The sequence below is a fragment of the Oryctolagus cuniculus genome, chromosome 3, assembly GCF_964237555.1.
Source record: "Oryctolagus cuniculus chromosome 3, mOryCun1.1, whole genome shotgun sequence".
NCBI classification, from domain to species: Eukaryota; Metazoa; Chordata; class Mammalia; order Lagomorpha; family Leporidae; genus Oryctolagus; species Oryctolagus cuniculus.
Window position 1 is genome coordinate 178623446 of NC_091434.1, and position 12865 is coordinate 178636310.

The window sequence follows — 12865 nt, forward strand, 5'->3', positions numbered from 1 at the left end:
GAGGACTTGAAATCCGTTCCCTAGGCACTAAGTGCTCCAAGAGTGCCTCCCTCAAAGCCCTATTTTGCCACTTTGTATTCTCAAGTTTGAAATGTGCCTTAAATATCATTCAGCCATTCAATTTAGGAGCTGTATGCTGGCATTGAACACACCACTCAAACTTTGGTGCCAAATGAGAGTGGGACTTCATCTAAGGCTCATGCAAGCTTTTCCCTCTGTAGCCCACCATCTGGACTGCTATGGTCCACAGAAACCAGCATTAGATCCAACCCTCTGCACAAGCCAGCTAGGCAAAGGAGAAAATAACAGCTTTTCATAAGACATACATACATAGAATATACACATGTGTCTAGTATGGATAAACATACATATCATATCGTGTATGTTCTCATTCTAATTTCAGAAATAAAAGCCCCTTTGCAGAGCTTCGTCACTGACATCATGCTCTCTTTGACATATGGTTTTAGGAGCAAAGGAAGCACCCAGCATTTTGCAACTCCCTCTGATCAGCTGCTCATGGGTGAGTAAAAACTCTAAGGAGTGAAAATATTATATTTAGAAAAATGTATGTTTTTTATAAAATACAGAGTTGAGATAGCAATTTTTAAACTTTTATACAAATGTGTCGATGGCTGCTCTAAAGAGCTCCCTGTTGTGGATGGATAACTGGACTCTTGAGGGCACTGGGTGCCACAGCAGTTTGGAGCAGTAGTGGAATATCAACGAGGGGACCAAAGGCCTTGATGCTACAGAGCACCAGCTGCATGAATCCCACAGCATTGTCTGAGTTAATTCAGAAAATTCTGTGAAATGGGCTGCCCTATCCAACCCAGTCTTACTTCATTTTCCTGAAGCATGTTTGCCTTCTCTACTAATTTCTTACTGAACAGACCTCCTCTGATGTCATAATTACATTGCCTTTTCCGGTTTACTGTTTCCAGAAAGAAATACATTTTAATGCATGCCTAATACTTTTTAAATTTCCATATACAAGCTAAATATTTTGGTCACTTCTCTCGAACAAGTTCTGTCATTCTCCAGTACTGCCACCAGTAAATTCGTCCTTTTTTTTTTTTTATTTGAATTTGTTTATTCATTTGTATAGAGAAGCCAAGAAGACTACCTCACTCTCCCAACTATTTTTCCCACCAAAAATCTCAGTTATTATCTTTATAAATAACTGGTACTAAGGAAAAGAAGCTTCTAGGAACAAAAGACAGAATGAAATAACAAAGGTATAAAACTGCCTTTGTGTCTCTAGTCTCTGCTTCAATGGATGGCTCAGCTTGTGGACTTCAGATGCACCCCAAGAACTTGGTTATATCTTGGCCTAACTAAACGATGTTATTTTTCTCTCTTCCCTGGTAACTCTTCATCTCTCATTCTACATCTCAGTCAACCTGTGTCTCTTAGTCTGTGTGTCTCAACTGCAAAGGTTTAGCTTATTTGGGTGAAAATTGTTAACCCACAATATCTGCAATTGATTTCTGTATTCTTAGTAATAATGTCCCTGGAGGGAAGGCCATGGAAGCAGAGTGAGGGGGATGGGGAGTGGGTTTCTTGTCTTCATGCAGGAAAGAATTCAGACAGGTGGCTCAGCAGAGAGCTGAGCACACAGTCTGTTTGGAATCCCTAGGTTTTTAAGGGAGTCTGTTTACCCACCTCCCCTTCTCCAGGACAAAGGATGGGGAGTCCTGGCAGAAGGGTTTCTTGGTGAAAATTAGCAAATTCCTCCCCAGATTGGCTGGCACCCAGGCAAAGTAGAGGGGCTTCCCTTAGGGTGTCTGTGAAGGTTTTATTGCCCCATGTTATCAGGTAACCCATCTGGTCCTGAGAGAGAATTCTGGGAGCTTTCACTGGGGGAAGGGCTGCGACCACCTGGGAGGGTATCAGGGTCTGAGCAGGACTTTGAAGTGCAAGATGCTGGGCTTCTGGAGCTTCCACAGTAGGTGCTGGTCTTCTGGCCTTTCTCACACACACATAGGCTCAATTTCTGACTTGCTACCTAACAGTAGTAACTTTGGAGTTTAAAGAACAACTGCAAATGGGTGTAATAACACAAAATATCATGAGTGAATCCAAACACATTCTAGAAAGGTATATTCTTTATGTTCTTTGTGTTTTATTTTTATTTTATTATATGTGCAATAGAATATAAAGAATGGAATATATATATTTGTGTTAAAATCAGCATTTGGCAACCAACAAAAATATGAAATCAAGAACGATTATTGTCTGCCTCTCCAGCTCAGTTCTCCATGTGGGCCCACCGGAGCCCACTGCCCTGTGTGTACCATCTGAGGGCCATGACACCTCTAACCCTGCATGCACAGTTCAGTGGTTCGCACCCTCGATCAGCAAGTCATACTTCTGTTGCTGCACTGTGAGGTTTTTAAAAGATGGGCTATTTTACACATCAGTATGGAATTATTCCTTTTTGAAGAGCAGTTCTAGTGGTGACATGTCAATGTGATTTATTTCCTACTATATTTTAAATATTCTCACAACCATTTTATCCCTTTAAGTTGTTTCTTTTATATTTTTTCTCTTCATTCTTCCTACTCCTGATTCCATCTCATTGGTTTTTATCATTGCACTTAACACTTTTACTACTTCTATATTAATGCTTTCAGAATTTAGTTTTAGCTCTTATTTTAAACTTAATTCTCATCTGAAATTTTAAATTTTAGCTTTAGTGTTTAAGTTTCTTATTAGATCTTAACTCTGCTAGTTTTGTGAGAATATAGAAATTAATCACATTAATCACTCTCATTTGCTTGACTTCTCTTAACATTTTCATTCTTAACACTTGCAGATTTTTTCCCAATTGTTCATCTTCTCTCTTTTCGATATTGTTTCACAATGTTTGTTGAGAACCTTTTACACTTCTATGGAAATTAAATAATGAGCCTAAATCACTTTTTATCTGGGGTGCACAAAGTGTTCAGCTTGTTTTCCTTGTGCTTAGTTCTCTGGATCTCATACCTTGTAATGACAGATGTGGGAGTAAGGGGGAGGGAAGCATAATAGATTGATCCCTGGTTTAACCTCTAGGTTAACCCTTAGAAGATAAAGCTCTGTCTAGCCAGGCTTTCCTTTCTGGAAAATGCCCATGACCCTGCACTTCCCCAGAGAGATGCTCATTTGGACAAGTATCAGGTATGTCATCTCTGCACACACTGTGCTTGTACTGGGAGCCCAGAGGCTTTGGAAACCTGAAGCTCAGCCTGAAATTCTAAGCAAACAGGAGGTGATGATTAGTAATATAATAGGGTCACCTGAGGAAGCCCTGGGATTCTTGTCTTCATGCGAGAAAGAATTCAGGCCTGGACAGAGCGGAGAGATAAGACCCTATTGGAGACAGGGCATCCATCAGAAGAGAAGGGACAGAGAGAGCGCCCAGTCACTGGGGGAGAGCGAGGTTACATGGTTGAGTGGAGAGAACACACCTGGGCAAGCCAGGCGGGCTGCTCAGCTGAGAGGCAGAAGGCTGAGCACACAGTCTGGACTCCCTGGGTTTTAAGGAAGTCTGTTTACCTACCTCTCCCTCCCCTCCAGGACAGAGGATGGAGAGTCCAGGCAGAAGGATTTCTGGGTGAAAATTAATCAATTCCTCCCTAGATTGGCTGGCACCCAGGCAGAGTAGGGGGCTTCCCTTAGGGCGGCTGAGGAGGTTTTATTGTCCCATGTTATCTGGTAACCCCTTTGGTCCTGAGGAGAGAGAATTCTGGGAGCTTTCCTTGGAGGAAGGGCTGGGACCACCTGGGAGCTTATCAGGGTCAGGCAGGACTTGGAAGTGCAAGATGCTGGCCTCTGGAGCTTCCACAGTAGGTGCTGGTCTTCAGGCCCTTCTCACACACACACACACAGGCTCAATTTCTGACTTGCTCCCTAACAACAGAGCAATCACAGAAATATTCTAGCCGTACTTGAGTGCTCGATAAGTTTTCTGCATTTTATGATTCCTCTGAGAGTGGAGTTGATACAAGAATTTTCAGAGTGTTGGAATCTATTGACTTCTTCTGTTGCTGAAAGAGTTAAGACAAATGAGAACATTATCTAAACTCTTCTGGTAGGGGGTGCTCTTCTATTTTTGTGAGGAACCATATTGAATCTCACACTGGAAAAGTGTATCAGAAACTAGAGGAGAAACACTTAACTTTTTGGCCATGCATTTTGTTCTCTCCAGTAAACGTTTGACTTTACAACTACACAGGACTATTCTCCCTAAAGAACTGGGAAGGATAGAGTTTCTGAAAGACCATTTAAAGAATCTATCTGGGTCTAAATGATAATAATCAAATTGTTCCCGATTTTCTGCATTCTAAATCACTCCTGTTGTATATGGTCATATCTTATTTCAGAGTTCAATTGATTCCCATCATGGTCAGTGGTATTGAATAACATTTTATGTGCTTGTTGGCCATTTGTGTTTTCTCCTTAATGAAGAACCTGCTCAAATTTATTTTATACTTTAAGTGGTGTGTATTTTTAATCAAGTACTAACAATTTTGTCATGTATTCTTTTATTTTTTATTTATTTATTTTTTTTTTGACAGGCAGAATAGACAGAGAGAGAGACAGAGAGAAAGGTCTTCCTTTACCATTGGTTCACCCCTCAACGGCTGCTGCGGCCGGTGCACCGTGCCAATCCGAAGACAGGAGCCAGGTGCTTCTCCTGGTCCCCCATGAGGGTGCAGGGCCCAAGGACCTGGGCCATCCTCCACTGTACTGCCAGGCCACAGCAAAGAGCTGGACTGGAAGAGGAGCAACTGGGACTAGAACCCGGAGTGCGGGCGCCGCAGGTGGAGGATTAGCCTATTGAGCTGAGACACCGGCCTGTCATGTATTCTTAATATAAGTGATTTGTTAATCATGTATTTTGAAAGTATATTTTTCAATCTATGGCTTGGCATTTTCTTAAAAATCCACAGTAGCTCTGTGTTTTGGTGGGGATCACACAGCAAACTAGCTGGATTGTGTTCCCATACTTACTTCTACTATGGCACAGAGGGAGACCTTCCTCTGCAGAAACTTCCCTGAATGTTCAGGGAACCTACATGGGTCAGGGGCTTTAGAGACAGAAATCGGCAATCACTCTGTTGTTTCTTAAGAAGAAGCTGCTTGCCAATCTCCCATGCATAAAGACTGCCAGTCCCAAGGATTGAGTAATACCTTTGTGGCCGGTGCTGTGGCTCACTTGGCTAATCCTCCACCTGTGGCGCCGGCACCCCAGGTTTTAGTCCCGGTTGGGGTGCCGGATTCTGTTCCGGTTGCCCCTCTTCCAGTCCAGCTCTCTGCTGTGGCCTGGGAGTGCAGTGGAGGATGGCCCAGGTCCTTGGGCCCTGCACCTGCATGGGAGACCAGGAGGAAGCACCTGGCTCCTGGCTTTGGATCGGCGCAGCGCACCAGCCGTAGCAGCCATTTGAGGGGTGAACCAATGGAAAGGAAGACCTTTCTCTCTCTCTCTCTCTCTCTCACTAACTCTGCCTGTCAAAAAAAAAAGTAATACTGTTGTTTTTTAAATAGTTTATAATGCAATTGATTAATATTACTTTTTACAAATAGCCCTCAATCTACTAAAATCTTGATCATAAACAAATATAAGATTCAATAAGATGCAAAAAAATGGCTATGCAAAAATTTCAGTGGATCAGTTCCCACAAATAGTAGCACAGAATTTTGTTGAATGAACAGAACCAGCAGACTCAGTTATTCTGACTTCCATAGCAATACACATTCTCCCAGAATATCTCCGAACCATGAAGGATACTGATGTCTGTGCTGATCCACTCACATTCTTTCCCTTAATCACCTGAAGTAATTGGCTGAGCCTAGAGGAGCTGCAGGATGACTTATGCACAGAGTTAAGCAGCACCTTTGGCCTAACACTCCATCCAACTCATCTGAATGTTTTTCCCTACAAATAAAATTTATCAAAATGTTTCCTAATGAGCTGAAAGAACTGCTAAATATACTCTTGGTAACTAATTTATTTTAAAACAGTAACAAAATCACTGAAGAATCATATTTCTTAAATAATTAACTATAGAGAAATCACAACTTATTTACCAAGTTGTTACAAAGAGGGAAGAAAATTTTTATGCTACAAAGACTCCTCTCAGCTGAGACAAATGTATGTGCCTTCAATTTTGTAGGTAGAAGTTGTTTTCTGAGCTCCCGCAATGTTCCTGCATTTTGTAAAATACTGTTTAAATTGTGAAAGAAAATTAAAAAAAAAAAACTTCACAGTTCAGAGAAATTCCTAAGGAATCTTGTACTGCTTTTATACAGTTATTTGAGAGACAGAGCACTCATGTACTGCTTCACTCCCGAAATGCCCACAACAGCCATGGCTGGGCCAGGCAAAGCCAGGAGCCAATTCAAATTTCCCACAAGAACAGCAAGAACCCAATTACTTGAGCCTCTGCCTCTCTGGAAGTGCACCACCAGAAAACTGGAACCAGGAGCTGCAGCCTAGAAACAAACCCAGGCATTTCAGGAGGGATGTGGGCATCTCAACCAGGGCCTTACCCAGTAAGCTACACGCCCAGTCCTGAACCGTGAGCTCTCATTCTTTGCTAGCCATTTCTTTTCATCTACACCTATGGACATGGTTCCAGCAACCAAAGTGCAAAGTTTTAAAAGGTCAACTGGTACTTCCTTCCCCTGAAGTATGCAGATTCATTAACACAATGTGTCTGGAATGTGTGCAAACCTCCACCTTGATAAATGGCACACGGGCCTTCTCAGAACTATGGACCACTAAAACTTTATGCTGCCTTTGGAACATGGCGATTCCACAGATTATCACAATTCTCCCTAAGAAAAGGTCTTTTAATCACAATTACACATGCCTATGAGTTAAGAATATTTTCTCAACATTCTTATATGAATAGCAATTTTAATAGCATTATTATATGAATACCAGTTTTCCTGCCGTTTCTGCTTTGCCCGTTTCCTTCTCTCTAGAAACATACACGTGCAATCCCATTGGAAGCTGTTGTTTTAAGAAACTACTCTGTTTGCTAACTTAATTATTGTTTTGTCAAAAGATCACCCATCACAAAGGATGAAAATGAAGCTTCATTTTTCTCTTAAGTTTCTACATTTGCCTCTTCCTCATGTCTCTGTCCTTTTTTTTTTTTTTTTTTTTTTTTTACAGGCAGAGACAGAGAGAAAGGTCTTCCTTTCCTTTGGTTCACCCCCCAAAATGACCACTGATCCGAAGCCAGGAGCCAGGTGCTTCCTCCTGGTCTCCCATGTGGGTGCAGGGCCAAAGCACTTGGGCCATCCTCCACTGCCTTCCGGGGCCACAGCAGAGAGCTAGACTGGAAGAGGGGCAACAGGACAGAATCTGGCGCCCTGACCAGGACTAGAACCTGGGATGCCGGTGCCGCAGGCGGAGGATTAGCCAAGTGAGCCGTGGTGCCAACCTGTCTCTGTCTTTCTAATATAATTATATGATTATCTCAATAGATAATTACTCAATATCTATATTTATAGGATTTTAATATTCAACTCGACTATGCAATAAGCTATGATACTTTTATTTATTGTACAACTCTTTGTCCTGGATTAACAATTGCACAATTGGTTAATTTTCTGTGTAATTTGCATCCATGCAACGCTACCCTTTCTGCCAACCTCGTATCTTCCATCAGGAGTGGGTGCGTGAGGCAGTCTTTTACTTTCCCCATCTCCTGGAACCTGCCTGTGGCCTGGCTGCTGGCTAGGCCCTTACCTCCACTGCAGTCGAACACCTGCTCCCCTGTACGTGGACGGTCCTCTCATTTTGTCCTGCACTTTCCTCACTCTTGGGTAACTTCCTTATTTACAGAGGATATCTATATGGTCTCCCTAACACAGGATGGGCCGGAGATCATTTTCTCGAACTTGTAGATTTGGGAGTATTTTTAACTTTTTTTCTTATTTTGTAGATAACTCAGGTATAGAAATCATTTGCCTTCAGAATTTTGAGTCCTGGTTTTCCAGTGTCATAGAAAACCAATAGGATTCCTAATTTGTGATTTTTATTTTCAGTTTCTCTAGAATGGCACTATCCAACAAATACAAAATGACTTGGAAATATTAGTCATATCGAATTCCAATTTTTTAAATTGTTATTTTGAAGGCAGACGGACGGAGACACAGACAAAAACATAGAGAAACAGATCCCATGTACTGATTCACTCCCTAAATGCTTACCATAGCCGAAACTGGGCCAGGAGCCAGGAACACAATTCAGGTCTTCCTTGGGGGTGATAGGGACTCACCCAGTTGAGCCATCACCCGAGGCTGTGTACCACCAGGAAGCTGGGATCAGGAGTGGAGACTGGACTTGAAGCCAGGCACTGCATTACGGAATACAGTGTTCTAAGCAAGCTCTGAATCATTAGGCTCTATGCCTACCCCCAGTTTTGAAATTTGTAGCAGCCCCTCTTTGAAGGTTAAAAAGAAATGCTGAAAATTTAATATGTAATCAAATGTATGCTGAATATTATTTTAAAACATTTAAGTCAATATAAAGCACTTAATGAGGTGTTTAATAAGCTTTTTACCTCTGTGCCTTCAAAACATAATACGTATAATGGACATGCAGCAAGTACTCAGTCCCCACATCTGAGCAGTGGCTACTTTGTCAGACACTGCAGGGCAAGAGACTTAGTTAGGATGCTTTCTTTGAAGCCAGGGTATATTCAATTTATCTTAATTAGTGCCAAATTTTACATATTTTTCTAAGTATCCGGTGGGTCCATTTGCATGACAATTCATATGCAAGAGTAGTAGAAAAATTCTTTGAATTATTGCCTTGGTAACTCTCTTCTGTGTTCACATCAATATTCTCTTTCTGAAATATTGTTATTTAACAGATAATGCACGTGCTACACTTTCTGGTCTTATTTTTGTACTTTTCCAGTTATATTCCTTAGCTCTACTATCTGAACACTTCTTATTTTCCAATAGTTTCTGTTGACTTGTTTTTATCAGCTATCACATTTTTAATTTCAAGAAACTTGTTATATGTCCATTTTTAAATACCTCTGTTTTTCATGATTATAACTTTCTTGAGGATATTCATAATGATGTTTTTATCTTCTCTGTACAGTCCTCCAGATTTCTGTTCACTCTTCATTTACTGAATCTCTATTTTCTACATAAGAAGTGATCCTTAGTTGTCACTCTTTAATAGTGGGAACCAAACAGTTGACACATTGGATACAAGAGTCAAGACTTTCACTGATTAACTTTCTTGTAGGTGAGCTGACCAGGCCATTTCCTTCGATAAACAATGCTTTTAACACCTGAAAATCTTTTCCCTTTGTTTGGTCAAACTCTCCATAGAAAACCCTTCTATTCTGCTGTTCTGAAAGTAAGACACTGCTGCTAAATTATAGGTGCTAATGAAGAGGAATAGAGTTTATCAACAGCATATAATCTATGTTCACTTAATTGAACTCTTTTTGCAAAATAATAATATCTCCATTGTCAATTGTAACTGATTTCTCCCATCTCAGAAAACCTATTACCCACTGACAAAAATAAACCTCTCCAGCATTCTGCTAGAAGTATATTTTTGTGTGTGCTCCCTGGAAGTTCTTTTCCTGTGATTTATTTATCTTTATTTTAAAGGCAGAATGACAGACAGGAAGGGAGAAACAGAACAAGTTTGCATCTGCAGTTCACTGCATAAATACCCACAACAATCACTGCTAACCCAAACTGAAGCCAGGAGCCAGCAGCTCCATCCAGGCCTCCCAGAAGGGTAACAGGAACCCAAGTCCTTGGGCCATGATCTATTACTTCCCAGGTACATTAGCAAGAAGCTGGACTAGAATTGTGGAGTAGCCAGGATTAGAACTGGCACTCCAGTATGGATGCAGGCATGCCAAGTGGCAGCCTAAACTGCTGCGCCACAGTATTTGCCCCTCTGTATTCTGTTTTGGCCTGTTTCCATAAACACATGCTGAAATGCTTTGTTGAAGGACTTTATGCTTTGTCAAAGGCCATTATTAGTTCTACCTTAATTCCATCATTGAGGAAATATTTAGGCACACCACTGGATGGCTTTAGAATTTGGAAAACTGATTCGGGGCAGCATAGTTTTCAAAAATTATTCTTCATGAAAATACAATGTCTCCAACATCCTTCCTCTAGTCACTCAGAAACAACTTAGTCGTCTGCAAATACTTAATGAGAAATCTTTGCACTTGAAGTCCAAGTGTAGGCTCAGCCCTCACAATAGGGCTATCTTCTCCCACCCCATTCTCAATACCTGTGCACTGGAAGTATGTGGTTAGGATATACTGCCACCAGGTGGTGGATCTTGTTATCATTCAATGTCTCGACTATAAGTTGCATGTTTCAAAGGAAAGTCAAAGTTTATCCAGTTAATGTTTCTATTCACGTTGTTTATTTTAAATTTTTATTAAAAATGTTAATATTTAAATATAACGTAAAGAGAATAGTTGACATTTCCTTTCTTTGAAAAGTAATGTCTAAAGGAAACATACCTGTGTTACATCTTTGACTCTGGAAAACGTCTTAGACCAACCCTGTTCTTATGCTCAAATCATGTACAATATTCCCCCTAACAAGTACTTGGGCCTAAAGTTCTTGAATCCTAAATTTGGAATCAGGCTTGGTTTTAAATGTACATACTGAATCTTTGAAGTATTGTGCCTCATAAGCCTAAAAGATTGTGAAATATGTATGTTTTGCTAATTTAGTTTCTAGTGCCTGCTGAACTCTTCCAATATGTTAGTGATAGATATCTAGAAAATTTCTTGTACCTCATTAGACTAAGAGACTGTCACAACCCAAAATCTAGATCCATCAAAGCCATTTTAGAATAACTAGTTCTCTATTTGACAAGGGAAAAAATGAGCAAACTTGTGTTGATAACACAAGCACTTAAAGTTTGTGGAAAGTAGCATCAAAATGAGTTCATTTTATTTTTATTATATGTGGTAAAGTGTGTTATGAAGAAACCAAACATGGATTTAAAATATTTTTATATCAGTTTGAATTCCTACATGCATTTCCTTTTTCCATGAACACCCAGAAATGCCCTCATACCTTTCAAGGTCATTGCCTGCATCTCAAGGGTATACTGCTGAATGAGAAAAAAACATTCCCAAGATGTTGCTCACTGTAAGATTCCATTTATTTAAAATTCTTCCAATACAATTCTAAATATAAGATAATTACTGGTGTCAGGCAGTAGTAGAGATGGTCAGAGGGGTAGGAAGTTGTGACTACAAAGGGATAGCAAGAGGAAAACATCTATGGTGATGGGGTAATTTTATCTTGATTGCAGTTGTGGTTATTTGAGTCTACACATATAATAAAATGACAGAGCTATGCACATACGTGGTACTGATTTCAATTCACTGGTTTTGATGTACTATAATTCTGCAAAATGACACCATTGAGGGAAATAGATACAGGGTACCGAGACCACTCTATACTACTTTTGTAACATTTTACAAATTTATAATAAGTTAAACAATAAAAGTAGATTTAAAAAAAATCACTTTGACTAAACCTGAAATATCTAAAATGTAGACACTTAGAAATTCCTTTGAAGGGCATTGCAAGTGTGGGCAACTGGTGTTCCACTAGCTGCAAATGAAGAGAGATTATAAAGATTCCAGGCAGAGGGCATGCCATTTGGCACTGCCGTTACATCTCGGCTTGAGAAGCCTTCATTCCAAATTTGAGTGCCTGGTTCAAGTCCGAGCTACTCTGCTTCCCATCCAGCTTCCCGCTAATGCCCAACCTGGGGAGCAGCCGGTTGGTGGCTCAAGCACTTGGTCTCTGGCACCCACGTGGGAAAGCAGATTTGTTCTGGGCTCCTGACATCAGCCCAGCCCAGCTCTGACATCGAGGCATCTGGATAGATCTCTGAGTAAAACCAAATTAATTCTTGTTTTAATTAATAATTTAAAGATCCCAGGTGAGAGTAAATATTTTTATCTTACTATATGTGTCTCACATTATCATGGCACCCATCATTTATACAGTATGAGAATCTTCAGGCCATGAGCTCTGTGTTAGTTTCATGGGTCTTGATTTCCAAAAGTGTGTGTGTTTTCTTCTGGCTTAAATGATGTGAGGTGTTTTTCTAATGTTCTTAAACTTGAATATCTGTGCCCAATAATACAGCTTCTTACAATTTTGCTTTTTTCTGTATTACTTGTCATGTAGTTTTATTACTTCTTGAAATATTATTTTCTTTCTCTGATTGTTTTAGGCTAGTGACTGTTAAAATGGTGGCAGCAATTGTTCAGCATAATACCATTTTATAGAGAAGCTTGGAAGCTTTATCCATGAAGAAAAGTAATTTTGAAGTTTTAATAATGAACCTATCAATCATTGCAATTATGTTGTTGTTTGAACCTGCACCACTGGAATACAAGGCAGGATATTCCCCCCAAATCAAATTTTAATAAATAACAACTTGATATTTATTATAGTTTTATTGTATTCTACTAACCTTTAATTTTAAACTGGCTCTCGATCAACTGTTTATTTGATAACTAAAGGCACTCCCCAACCCATAAATTGACTACATTCTGTCTGTAACTAGATGATTTTAAAAGTTGAGACTTATTTTTCATAGTAATAATGTTACTTATTTTTATTCATAGATTAATCCACAAAGCCATATTTAATCCAATAAATAACTACTTGAAGTGCTAAAAATAACAGAAAATAGTAATGCAACATCTGTCATTAAAATACATCCCAAAAATATTTGTACCTGGAAGCCCTATAAGACCCATTTTCCCTGATATAATCAGAAAAGAATTTTTTGTCTGCTAATGAACAGATAAGAAGAATCCTTAGAGTATATCTGAGA